We start from the raw sequence: 12,113 nt of genomic DNA, 5'->3' as shown, positions 1-12,113 counted from the left end.
ATGAGCACTACACTCTGTGTAATCAAATATAACATTAGCTAGCAATTGCCCCTGAAAACTGCTTGAAATCTATCTATCTATAGCCTGACGCCCTAATCTCACAAAGGGTGGCTGCAGACAAAATGCCCCCAAGCGGCCCTATCACCCACCACTTGACTGCCCTCCCCCCTCCCTCATGTAACTTACCATATGGAAAGACAAAAATGCCTGTCTTGATATACTTCTTAAATAATTGCCTGAAAACTACAGAGTTCCTTGGTAATCACACACTTTGTTATAGAGGTTTTTACCATTAATATAAGATGAGAATGTATAGCGAGGTTGGATGGTGAGGAATTGGAAAATGTGAGTACGTTTAAGTATTTGGGTAGTGTGATGAGTAAGGATGGAGGTTTGGAGGGTGAAGTGCTTGAAAGGGTACAGCAGGGAAGAAAGGTTGCTGGTTCCTTGAAAGCAGTGATAAGAAACAGGGAAGTGAGCATGGAAGTAAAAAAGTTACTACATGACAGTATTGTGATACCAACTCTAACGTACGGAAGTGAAGCTTGGACGTTGTTGGAAGGACACAAGTCAAGAGTGAGAGCAGTGGAAATGAGTTATTTAAGAGGAGCTTGTGGAGTCACGTGGAGAGACAGGCTGACGAATGAGGATATAAAGGAGCGTTGTGGTGTTGATGTGGATGTGATAGGAAGCGTTGTGAGGAACACACTGAGGTGGTTTGGCCATGTGGAGAGGATGGAGGGTGAAAGACTGACGAAGAGAGTGTATGTGAGCGAGGTGGAGGGTGGAAGAGGGAGGGGGAGACCGAGGATGAGATGGAGGGATGGGGTGGAGAGGTATATGAGAGAGGGGGGTGTGAGTTGGGAGCAGGGTAGTGAAATGGCGGGGGACAGGGCGACTTGGAGGCGATTTGTTTGTGGCCACCCCAAACGGGATTGAGGCGTCTGGCAATAGATAGATAGATAGATAGATCTGCATTCCTGGTTTCACTGCTCATTTTTGGCTAAAAAACACCACTATCAAGCACCCGAGCTGATTTCTGACAACAATGACGGTGCAGTATCTGTGGTTTCTAATGGCACTGAGGGATTCAAAGATGAGGTCCCACTTGGGGAGTCAATAGCAGTTGGTGGGGACCACTATCTCTCCACTCCCTTGCCTCAAAACCCCATACTTCAAGCAAATCTCTGGTCTCTCAATGGTTTGTATTTCTTCCTTATTGTGCCCTTTTCTTCACTTTCTACTAACTTAACCATGCCTATGTGTGTTTCTGATACTTATCATAACAATATGAATGTATTTAGTGGGTATAAATTGGGTTTATGAGTGGGGTGCCCAGTACCAATTAGGATAAATCCCAAATATTCTGTGTTTTCATTTTCAAGCACTTTCTTTACCACACACTAGGCTATGTACCAATTATGCACGATAACCAAGGGATCCCTGGAAAGAATTATCACATATCGAATAAAGAGGCAAATCAAGATGCAATAAATGCTAAAATGTTCACGTTTGACCATGGCTTTAGTGAACGCCAAATGTGACATTCTGGCATTACACTCTACTGTACAGGCCAAGCTTTGAAGCTCAGACTGTGATCCTGAACTGAAGGGTTTATTATAAAGCTAGACCACCAGCACTTTATAAAGATAATAAAGCATGAAATTATACATACAACATTCCACTTCTGTTCACAGAACAGTGCCAGCCTCCACTCACTAATAGTCGGATATTAGTGACTGATGGTTAAGCAAAGCTGGAACCAGACAAGATTACCAGAACAAAATACTGTATGCAGAAATCAGCTAATCAGAATCAGATCTGAAGATTAATTCTGGATTGTTCCAGTCACTAATGCCAAGAGGAAAGTCTTCAGATGGTGGCACTGATATAACTGGGTGGCTCCACTACCACGTTATGCAAATGTTCAACCCCCTCCCTATCTCTGAAATGCAGATGGTGAGCTGCAGAAGGGCAACTTCAGCCTGCAGTCTACTATATTTAGCATACAATTCAGATGAGTCTAAAGCAACAAGAACAACATCCCAAATGTCATTAATTTCATTATCTCTCCCCTGATTCAGAGGAGAGATTGAGACAGTTGGTAGAGGAGTTTGGAAGGGTGTGTGAAAGGAGGAAATTGAAAGTAAATGAGAATAAGAGTAAAGTGATGAAGTGTACGAGGTTGATAGATGGTAGGGGGATGAATGTAGTTTTGAATGGTGAGTTGCTTGAGGAGGTAGATTGTTTTAAATATCTAGGGTCACATGTTGCTGTGGATGGAAGAATAGATGCAGAGGTGAAGTTTAGAATAAATGAAGTAGGAAAGGTGCTGGGAGGAATGAAAAAAGTGTTTAAATGTCGTTCGCTTAGAATGGATGTAAAGAGAAGGCTGTATGAGGGTGTTGTAGTACCGACTGCATTATATGGGGCTGAAACATGGAATATGGGTGTAGCAGAGAGGAAAAGTTTGAATGTAATGGAGATGAGGTGTCTGAGGAGTATGTGTGGAGTGACGCGTATGGATCGGGTGCGAAATGATGAAGTGCGAAGGAGAACTGGAGTTGTTCAGGAGATGGCTGGTAGAGTTGAGCAGAGGGTGTTGCGATGGTTTGGGCATATGGAGAGAATGGATAATGAGCGATTGGTGAAAAAGATAACTAGATCTGATGTGAGAGGTGTAAGGCTGAGAGGAAGACCACGAATAGGATGGATGGACAGTGTGAAGAGAGCGCTGGATGCGAGAGGGATGTCTGTTGAGCAAGGAACAGTGGCTGCGCGTGACAGAAATAAATGGAGAGAAATTGTGAATGAATAAGTGATGACGCAGCCCTGAGGGGATATTCTCCCGCATTTGGTCTGATCAGCTAGTCAGGTCAGGTGCGGGTAAGGGGATGGGTCTGTTATGATGTGGCAGGGGTAAACCAGTTCTGCTGTCGGGCCCTGCTGCGGATGTCACTGATTGCATTGCGCAGTTGACTCTTGTGCAGTGTGGTGCGGTGAGGATCTGTCCGTTCTCCCCTTTGGGGCTAAGATGCGAATGAATGTGTTTGAATGGATGAGTAAATGGAGAGTGTGTCGTCCTGTCTCGGCTACCTCCCTTTCCTTGGGGGAAGCAGCCTAGGTATATAGATAGATATAGATCTCTCCCCTCTTCCCATACTAGGGCAGACTTCACCAGTTAAGGTACCCTACGGATCAGGTTACCAGGACCAGTGTCGCTGGACTTTGCCTACCAAAACCAATTTTACCAGATGGGATTACTGGAACCACCACAAGCAATACTGTATCATATTACCAGAGCCAGTTTTACTAGAGTTAGCCTACCAGACTGGATTACTGGAAACAGTTTTAGTGAAATTTGCAAACCTCATTGGATTATCAATCCTGTACCAGTTTTACTGGAGTTAGTCTTGCAAACTGGATAACCAAAAACCAGTTTGACTGGAGTCTGCCCAACAGACTGAATTAGAGAATCAGTTTATTAGCATCAAACCCTTTTCATCTTATCTAGATTATCCTGGATTACCTGAGCCAACATTACGCAAAATTAACCTACAGGCTCTACAAAACTGGAACCAAACCAGACCATTTTTTTTTTTTTTCTTACACCATGTCTCCTTTTTCCAATAAAAGCTAAGGTGTTGCCCCTGGGTAAAGAACTTAGGTTTTAGAGTGTGTAGCACTTTATGGCCAGATGCCCTTCCTGATGTCTAGCTACCAATGACCCTTGGGTGGGCTCAAACCTCCGACCCTTAAGCCAGATTTTCACTACTGGGTCTAAGCTCTATGGCCTAACTTTGTTTTTGCTTCATTTATAAAGGCTCCAACATGTTTGCATGTATAGGCCTTGGTCACCTAATGGCAGTTCACCATGCTGCTCGATTTCTAGCTGTCAAAGCAATAATCAGGGAGGTCAGGCTTTTGGCCATCTGTCTGGCTCCTAAAAGGGCAACTGGAGTTTCTTTTATCAATCATGGAATATTGTACCACTAGGATACAGACCATGCAATACTCTCCAGCCAACTACTATACAGTATACTCTGCTTTGCAGAATATGAGTCTAGTTTTAAAAGCTCCAGAGTTAAAGTTGGGTTTACAATGCCAACACCAGACTGTTACTGTACATTATATAACTTAGTGACCTTCTCATGAACAATCCTCACCATCTTGCTATTCTTCACATCACCTAAACCCAACCTTCCCCCCTTTACAAAGAGAAGAGAGAGAGAGAGAGGGTAGGGATGGCTCAAGTGGCAATCAGCTACTCACTTCCATCATACACCTTCCCCATTTTACTCCTCCCAGGGAGCCAATAGCTTCTTGCTATACTGATTAGCCTACAAGTAGTAGTAGTAGTAGTTGTTCCCCAGGCAGTCTGGCCGAACAGCCCTGAGTCCCTTAGGAAGGCCATGGCCGAGACCGGGCTTTCCCATAGAGCTCTCAAAGAGTGTATGTTGTGTTGTTGGCGTAGGTGATTGTGTGCAATGCAGTCTTCCATAATGTGCTTAATAGTATAGGGTGCTGTGTTGCATCCTGGACAGGCATCAGCGACGGAGTCATCCAGCCTCTTCTGGTAGCTTAAGAGGGCTGGATGGTGCCCACATCTCAGCCTGGCCAGGTGGACCCTGTCCTCACGAGGAAGATAGGATTCAGAAGGGTGGATGTCAGGAGGCCGTGCATGCAGCTGTGTGTTGTCTTTAAGTGACTGAATGGAGCGGTGAGTGATCTGAGTGTGGATATGCTTCTGGAAGCTGGTCTGAGGTGGGCGAGGGGGGAGAGATGACAGTATTTGTAATTCACCGGGTCGGTCAGGATCACTTGATGGTCGTGATCGTCAGCTTTTACCCTCCCGGAAGGGAGCTGAGAGCTCATATAGTCCGACCTAAGGGCAAGGCTGTGACCTTCACACACCCGTCCCCTTGCTCAAGGGGGACAGTAACCACCCACATCGTCAGTGACACTTTTCGCAACCTGAGCGAGGCGCGAACTCCCGTCCACCAGTTGGCACGCAGGAACGTTACCACTGCACCAGTGAGCGGTGTGTATGGTATCGTGTGCTGGGTGTTGTTTTGATGTTCCTTGGTGTGGGTGGATGTGCTGCCATGTACTGTAGTGGATGTTGTGGGTTTGTGGAGGCTGCAGCAAGAAACTGGGTGCCTCTCATGTCTAGGTGATTCTTGACTTTAAGAACTTTGGTTTCTTGATGTAGGTGGTCTGTGGGTGTAGTAGCTGTGCAGCCTGTGATTATTTTTAGGGCCTTGTTCTGTATGGTCTGTAGAGTGTTGTAGTGTGTTTTGGTCAGGTTAGAAGCCCAGGCAGGGCTTGCATAATTCATCACTGAACGTATGTATTGTTTGTATACTGTGGTGGTGGTTTCTTTGTTGTGTCCGAATGTTGTATGGGCAAGTGACCTCAAAGCATTGAGTCTTGGTGTTATTTTATTTTTAATGTTTGTGATGTGTTATTTGAATGACATTGATGTATTCTATGTTACACCAAGGATTTTGTGTGTGTGTGTGTGTGTGTGTGTGTGTGGTAGGGGAGTGTTGTTTATGGTGAGGTGTGGGATGTGACTGTGTTCTGCTGTCCAGTTTGTGAGAAGAGTCACTGTAGATTTGGCTGGGGCTATTTTGAGCCTGTTTGTGGTGAACCATTTGTGTAGTGTGTTGAGGTAAGGTTGAATGATGTGTGCAGCTGTGTTGTTGTGTATTGAAATCATCAAAATTCTACCAAGGGTAAACATTTAGTAAACCCATAAAAACATTTTCATTACCGTACTGCATTTTATCAACTAAAAATTATCTCTGAAGGACATGGGTTTCAATTTCAGCTTCAACCATCAACATCTTATTCCTAACACTGCCTTGGCAAAACTATGGCAAAATTTGACTTAGAATTTGAAAAAAAAAAAACATGTCCAAACTACCTTGTGGTGATATATCTATGGTGCTAGAGTTGTACGGTTCCCCCCAAATCCCTTTTGATTGTCATCATGAGGTAAAAAAAAAAAAAATGCGAGCATGGACATGGACATCAAAAAGGTTATGTAACATACCGTATAGAGTAATAGTCTCCCATACTTAGTAGAAACTTGCCATACTTTCAGGAAATATGTTCCAGATGTTCTTAAGGTATACATTTAATACTCTACTAACTATCTTTCCTTAAGTAAACCTGAATCAAGGTATCATCAATAGCAAACATAATAAATAACAGGTTATATTCAGTATGAGACCATTTAAAAGGTCAGCACACATATATATATCTATCTATCTATCTATCTATTGCCAGACGCCTCAATCCCGTTTGGGGTGGCCACAAACAAATCGCCTCCAACTCGCCCTGTCCCTCGCCATTTCACTCCCCTGCTCCCAGCTCACACCCCCCTCTCTCATATACCTCTCCACCCCATCCCAAAATCTCATCCTCGGCCTCCCCCTCCCTCTTTCCCCCTCCACCTCACTCACATACACTCTCTTCGTCAGTCTTTCACCCTCCATCCTCTCCACATGGCCAAACCACCTCAGTGTGTTCCTCATAACGCTTCCTATCACATTCACCTCAACACCACAACGCTCCTTTATATCCTCATTCGTCAGCCTGTCTCTCCATGTGACTCCACAGGCTCCTCTTAAATAACTCATTTCCACTGCTCTCACAGTATATATATATATATATATATATATATATATATATATATATATATATATATATTGTATATAAATATATATATATATATATATATATATATATACTGTATATATATTTACACATATATATATATTGTATATAAATATATAAATATATATATATATATATATATATATATATATATATATATATAAAACACCTCAGAAACCACATGTATAATATTACGGTACAATATACCGTATGCATGTGTACCAAGGATTCTGTCAACAGCGGGCGGGGAGCAACAAATGGTACAGTTACCAGAAACAGCACCTCAGCTTTTGCTTCCTAGATTCTAATCATGAATGGGACAGTATATGCCAGAAGCCTGCTAATATTTATAGATTATGCCTATCAATATTAAAGAATTATACTAAAAATGTGTTCAAACCTTTGAAATGTTAGATGCAATTCTGCAATTTTAGTCACTGAAAGCTGTGCATGTTTTACTCTGTTATCATAATGGTAAACCTGGTGAACCAGTGTGTCAGTCCCTCACACCAACACTCACCCCCCTCCCCCCTGTCTGTTAGGTATATATAGTATACCCCTATCTTCTGTAGAGCTAAAGAGAAAACTGTACAGGTAATTCAAAACTAAACCCAATACCATTTCACAGGTTACTCTGAGATACTTTTGTGGTTCTGTTATGGTACTGTAAAGTATGTCATTTCATTCATTCATTCATTGCCAGACGCCATGTATCCCAGACGGGGTGGCCAATGGCTTAGAGTTAATTGTTTTACAGGGAGGGGCACTAATCCTCCACCAACCCCACTTGACACGTAGGGATGCCAACAGCATCTGGTGTTCCCAGGCAAAGTATGTAAATACTAATAATTAAAGAGAAGAGAAATCAGGCCTGCCTCAACTGCTCACCTCTTGGGCACGCCCCTGGTCCAATTTTATTACATTTACATTTAGAGATCACTGTGTTGGCATGTGTAGCCTTTATACTTGGGGGTAGCTTTCCATGTGCCACTACTCTCAGCCATTTCCTGCTCTATTCCCTAACCTGGCAGTCTTCTACAGTCTACCTCTTGACATTCTTCCTTCCAAATTCACATCTTTGACCCTCTTCGGCCAGTTCACCTGATTTTTAACCCTCCTCAGCCAGTTCTCCTGATCTATGACCCTCCTTACCCAGTTCTCCTCCCCCCCCTCCTCTCAAAATGTCCAAACCATCTCAACCTACCCAGTTTGCATTACTTTTCTAAAATTTCTAATGCCGAATTTCTCTTGCAGAACACCCTGTGGCATATGAACTTGGCAGTTGCACCGCCAGTTTTATATTCGTTTAATCAATCAATCAATCAATCCTGCAGCACACACAGCCTATTCTAGTTACTGTATGGTAACTGAATGAGGGTCTCCCTCTCCAGCACTAACTGGAGTTTCTGGATGGCCATCATGGCTGTGTTTGTGTACCCGTATACAGTATTTATTCACATGTGGTGCTGGGTGAGGGAGAGATGTTGATGTTGATCCATTCTGTTGTGCTTTTTTGGGGGGGAGGGAGGGGGGGTGCATGTGGATATCATCTGTGTGACAGGTAGATACCAAAACTAAAGATCCCTGTTGCACTTGGTACACTGATAATAACCTCCCCAACATCCGTGTTTTCCTTTCCCCATTACTATATTTTAACCATCTTATGGAAATACAGTAAGGGGAAAATGAGCTACTGTAAGATGATGATGAGAAACAGGTAAGACTGTGTAGTCTACCAGTACCTGTATGTTAAGAGGACTCCTACATTGCCTGCCCTATGATAAGCTGGAAGATGGGTTTCGATGCTCAAGAAGACAAAGCATAGATGGTTAACATCGTATACATGTAAGGATTATCAACTATGTCGTGGACATTCATGAAAAACTGGGTTACATCTTAAAAAGACTCAGGAGTATCATGCCACATAATGGAGAGAATAACAGGCACCAGAGACAAAAATGAGAACTAACATGTAGTTCTTATTTTTCACACAAAATTGATTAGCTACTGTTGTGAAGATCTGGATTAGTAAATGGCTACAGGGTTCACTTCTCTAACTACTTCAATAGTAATTTCTCCTGCTTATGTTTTTTCCTGTTCCTGGGTTAGGATCCTGCTCTCTCCAACCTAGAAAAGTAGGAACAGAGGTAACATGAGTATGTTGTGGTTAAGCTTGTGATGATTTAACTCCTATTTTTACTTGAAATTGCTTATGATACACTACTGAGTTAAACCGGGCATTATTTGTGCTCAATCAACCAAAGTCTATGCATCAGAACTTGAGAACATAAGATGAGTAAAGGCTAAGTGCAGCAGGGCCAATGACTCATACATAGCAGCTCCTGACAGTGTGTGACTGGGCTATCAATATAAGACTATGCTAGCAAAGAGATGGCAACAGTTTACATGCACACAATCTACTGTAGGTGCCCAACACTGTACTGTATAAGTTCTCGTACATTACTATCAGTATATTCATAACAAATACAGTTGCCTAGTTTGGTGGGTGGGTGAATCAATAATGTTAAATAATGACTACCATAACCTGTGTTTTACCCTGTTCACTGCCATTACTTTTATACCGTATATACTGTACTATAGCAGGCTACCATGTTTCCTGTATCTTTCACAAGTACCGGTATGGGTTCTACCCACCCCTTCTTGTAATGAAAATTGAAAACTGATGCAAATGCAGCACTTTATCTGCCCAACCAAGAAAATTTACAATGACTATATATTCTCCTCAAAACTGACCTACCAATTCTTTGACTGCTCCTCTCTTCCTATTTCTCCCATCTTTCCTGTCACTACTTAATGCTTTTCTTTCCGTTACCGTACAGGTGGCTTTTTCATTGAGTGACAAGCCAAATGGTTTCCTGTAAGCCAAGAAACCATTTACAACGCTGGGTGGTAACCATATAACCAAACCATACGTGATCCTTACGTGTCAAGTGGGTTTGTGGAGGGTTAGTGCCCCTCCCTGTAAAACAAGTAACTCAGAGTTAAATGGCCACCCCGTACGAGATTATGGCGTCTGAGAATAGATAGATAGATAGACCAGCCAGCTGAAACTGGTGCCATTTTCCTATATTATTTCCCCACCATTTCTGTAGGATTCCTTTTACCTGTTACTTAGGTCAACTAAACTCATTATTTATCCCTAATTCAACTTGATTCCATCAACTGGCTGAAATCCTATTGGACACCTTTCATATCTGCTACTGTAAATGTCTTAGTGCTTCCTCTCTCAATTGCTCTTAGCATTCTCTCATATCAACATTTCATATTAGTTCTTGCTAATTAAACTTGATTCCTGTTAACTATCTCTCAGAGCAACTACACTCCTTATTAGTTATTCCCAATGAAACTTGGTTGCTATTTATTTTATGCTCTGACTTATTTCCCAATGAAACTTGGTTATTTATTTTTTGTTCTGACTTAGTTTTGCCTTTTTGTGTTTTGGATGTTTTCTTAATAAATAATCATATATATATATATATATATATATATATATATATATATATATATATATATATTTATATGTATGTGGCTAAAATAGTATACAAAATGTGTTTGTGGGGGGGAGGGGGGAGAGCTAAATCATCTAGGTACTGTAGTACATAGGAGGGGAGGTTGACATTCTTTCCACTGTTTACCAATATCACAAATCCCCTATGACCAGTTTACAAATTTGATTCTGTTTTCTAAATCATATACAAGAAAATATAAATATTCAAATAAAAATAAGTTAAAAAAATCAAAATTTCCTTTTGTTTGCTTTGTTTCAGCCATGACTGAAGTCTGATAGTTCTGTACACTTGAAAAAGAAACTAAATGATCACATTTGCATTAATAAACATAAAAAAGACAACAAAAGTGGAAAAAACATCAGACTGAAATTTGGATATTATCTTGTGGAAGTCAAAATATTATTTATCTGTTGACAGCAAGAACACTAAACACATCAGCAAGCCTGCATGTGTGTAATTTAGCACTCACTTCAACAATATCAAAATGTTTAAAACGAATTCAAGTAACTGGCTCTGCAAACTCTGGAGCTAGAGTGGACCTATAATTAATCTTTTGGATATTAGTCAAAACGTGTGTTAGCTTTCCCAACAATACCAAAAACAAAACAATGGCAAGACCCAACACATGTGACTTTGGCTTAATTAAAGTGAATTACCATGAAATTCACGTAAAAGTATTGTGAACACACTTTATCATGCACTTCTGGGTGTTTGTTATTTGCGTGCACGTGCAATCAGCAACCGTAGGCTCACGTGCGGCCGCCAGAATCACGTGAAGTGCCAGTTGTAACAAAAGACCCACAACGTTCCGTCCACCTTTCCTCATTTATTTCCCTCATTATCGCGACTATGGGCGGGGAAATGATGGCGGATATAGTTAGGCACCGGTAGTTTGAGGGTTCTGGCGCGCACCACCGGGATTTAAATGGCCTGTCACGCAGCCCTTCCCTCCCTTTCCTTCTATTTTCCCGCGTAATTAAATGTCAGCCATCACGTGTCTCCGCCTCAAGTCCTCTCGAGACAAGCCGGGCTACAGAAATACAAGGATACAGAAGCAAGCAACTCCCAGGGGTTCCGAGGCGCCCTGGGCGAGGGATTTTGGTTTAAATGCCCCGATTCACCGGTAACCTGGCCCTCCTCACGGTCCTGCTAACGTGGGGGCCTGGGTTTATTCCCGGTGTATTCTGTGTTTATTCATGAAGTACACCTCAACACTCGCCAATATGGCACTAGGCCGACCCGCGCCACTCACCTCTACGTCTTCCTCATTGATTCCAAATGCGTAGATGCGAATATTCCACGTATATTGGCAAAATAAATACGCACACGACACACTGCTCTCAGAAACATTGGTCCTCGCACACACTCAGTCGTACGTTATGACAAAGGCAGACACAATTTTGAAATCTCGCTCGCTGATTGGCGGAGCCCGGTCACGTGACTAACGGCGACGTTGCCAAGTGCTCGCCTGTGTACAGTTGCCATGGTAACGCCGCTCAGACTCATCACTAGCCTACTATTCATAGATCATGATTTTAGTAAACATAAACAATGAGGCCAGTTGCCAGATACACTATTATGCTATATTTAGATTATCCGGTTGTTTCATTACCTCTAACTGGAAACAAACGTCATGAGATGGGTGTCGATATACGGACGGATTTTCAGGCTGGGTACATCAACAAGACTTTGCGAAGTTTTAGTTTGGCCAAACAGTGAAGACAGACCGGCAACTGAATTAAACTATTTCTGATAACTTCAAAACCTCTAAGAGTTAACACACATGATCTCTTGGAAAATGCAAACGTGCATAATTTGCAAGACTGTGGTTAAATGAGGCCATGGATTCAAACACATACTTATTACCGATATATGGTATGTTCCTGGACTGACTAATGT

The 12,113-nt window shown here is 42.2% G+C and overlaps 1 protein-coding gene across 1 annotated transcript in view; it reads right to left on the bottom strand.

The window, feature by feature from the left end:
* Window positions 1-11,572, bottom strand: part of jumu (Forkhead box protein N4 jumeau) — a 58,863-nt gene extending 47,291 nt beyond the window's left edge. Inside the window, exon 1 of the mRNA XM_080286323.1 lies at window positions 11,467-11,572. The gene's annotated coding sequence lies outside the window, so the exon portion shown is untranslated. The remainder of the gene's footprint in view (window positions 1-11,466) is intronic.
* Between the last annotated feature and the right edge of the window lie 541 nt (window positions 11,573-12,113).

Source organism: Coenobita brevimanus, chromosome 111 (assembly GCF_032717465.1).
Source record: "Coenobita brevimanus isolate Jiangsu-jjx chromosome 111, ASM3271746v2, whole genome shotgun sequence".
NCBI lineage: Eukaryota > Metazoa > Arthropoda > Malacostraca > Decapoda > Coenobitidae > Coenobita > Coenobita brevimanus.
This window is presented reverse-complemented; position numbering and strand designations above follow the sequence as displayed.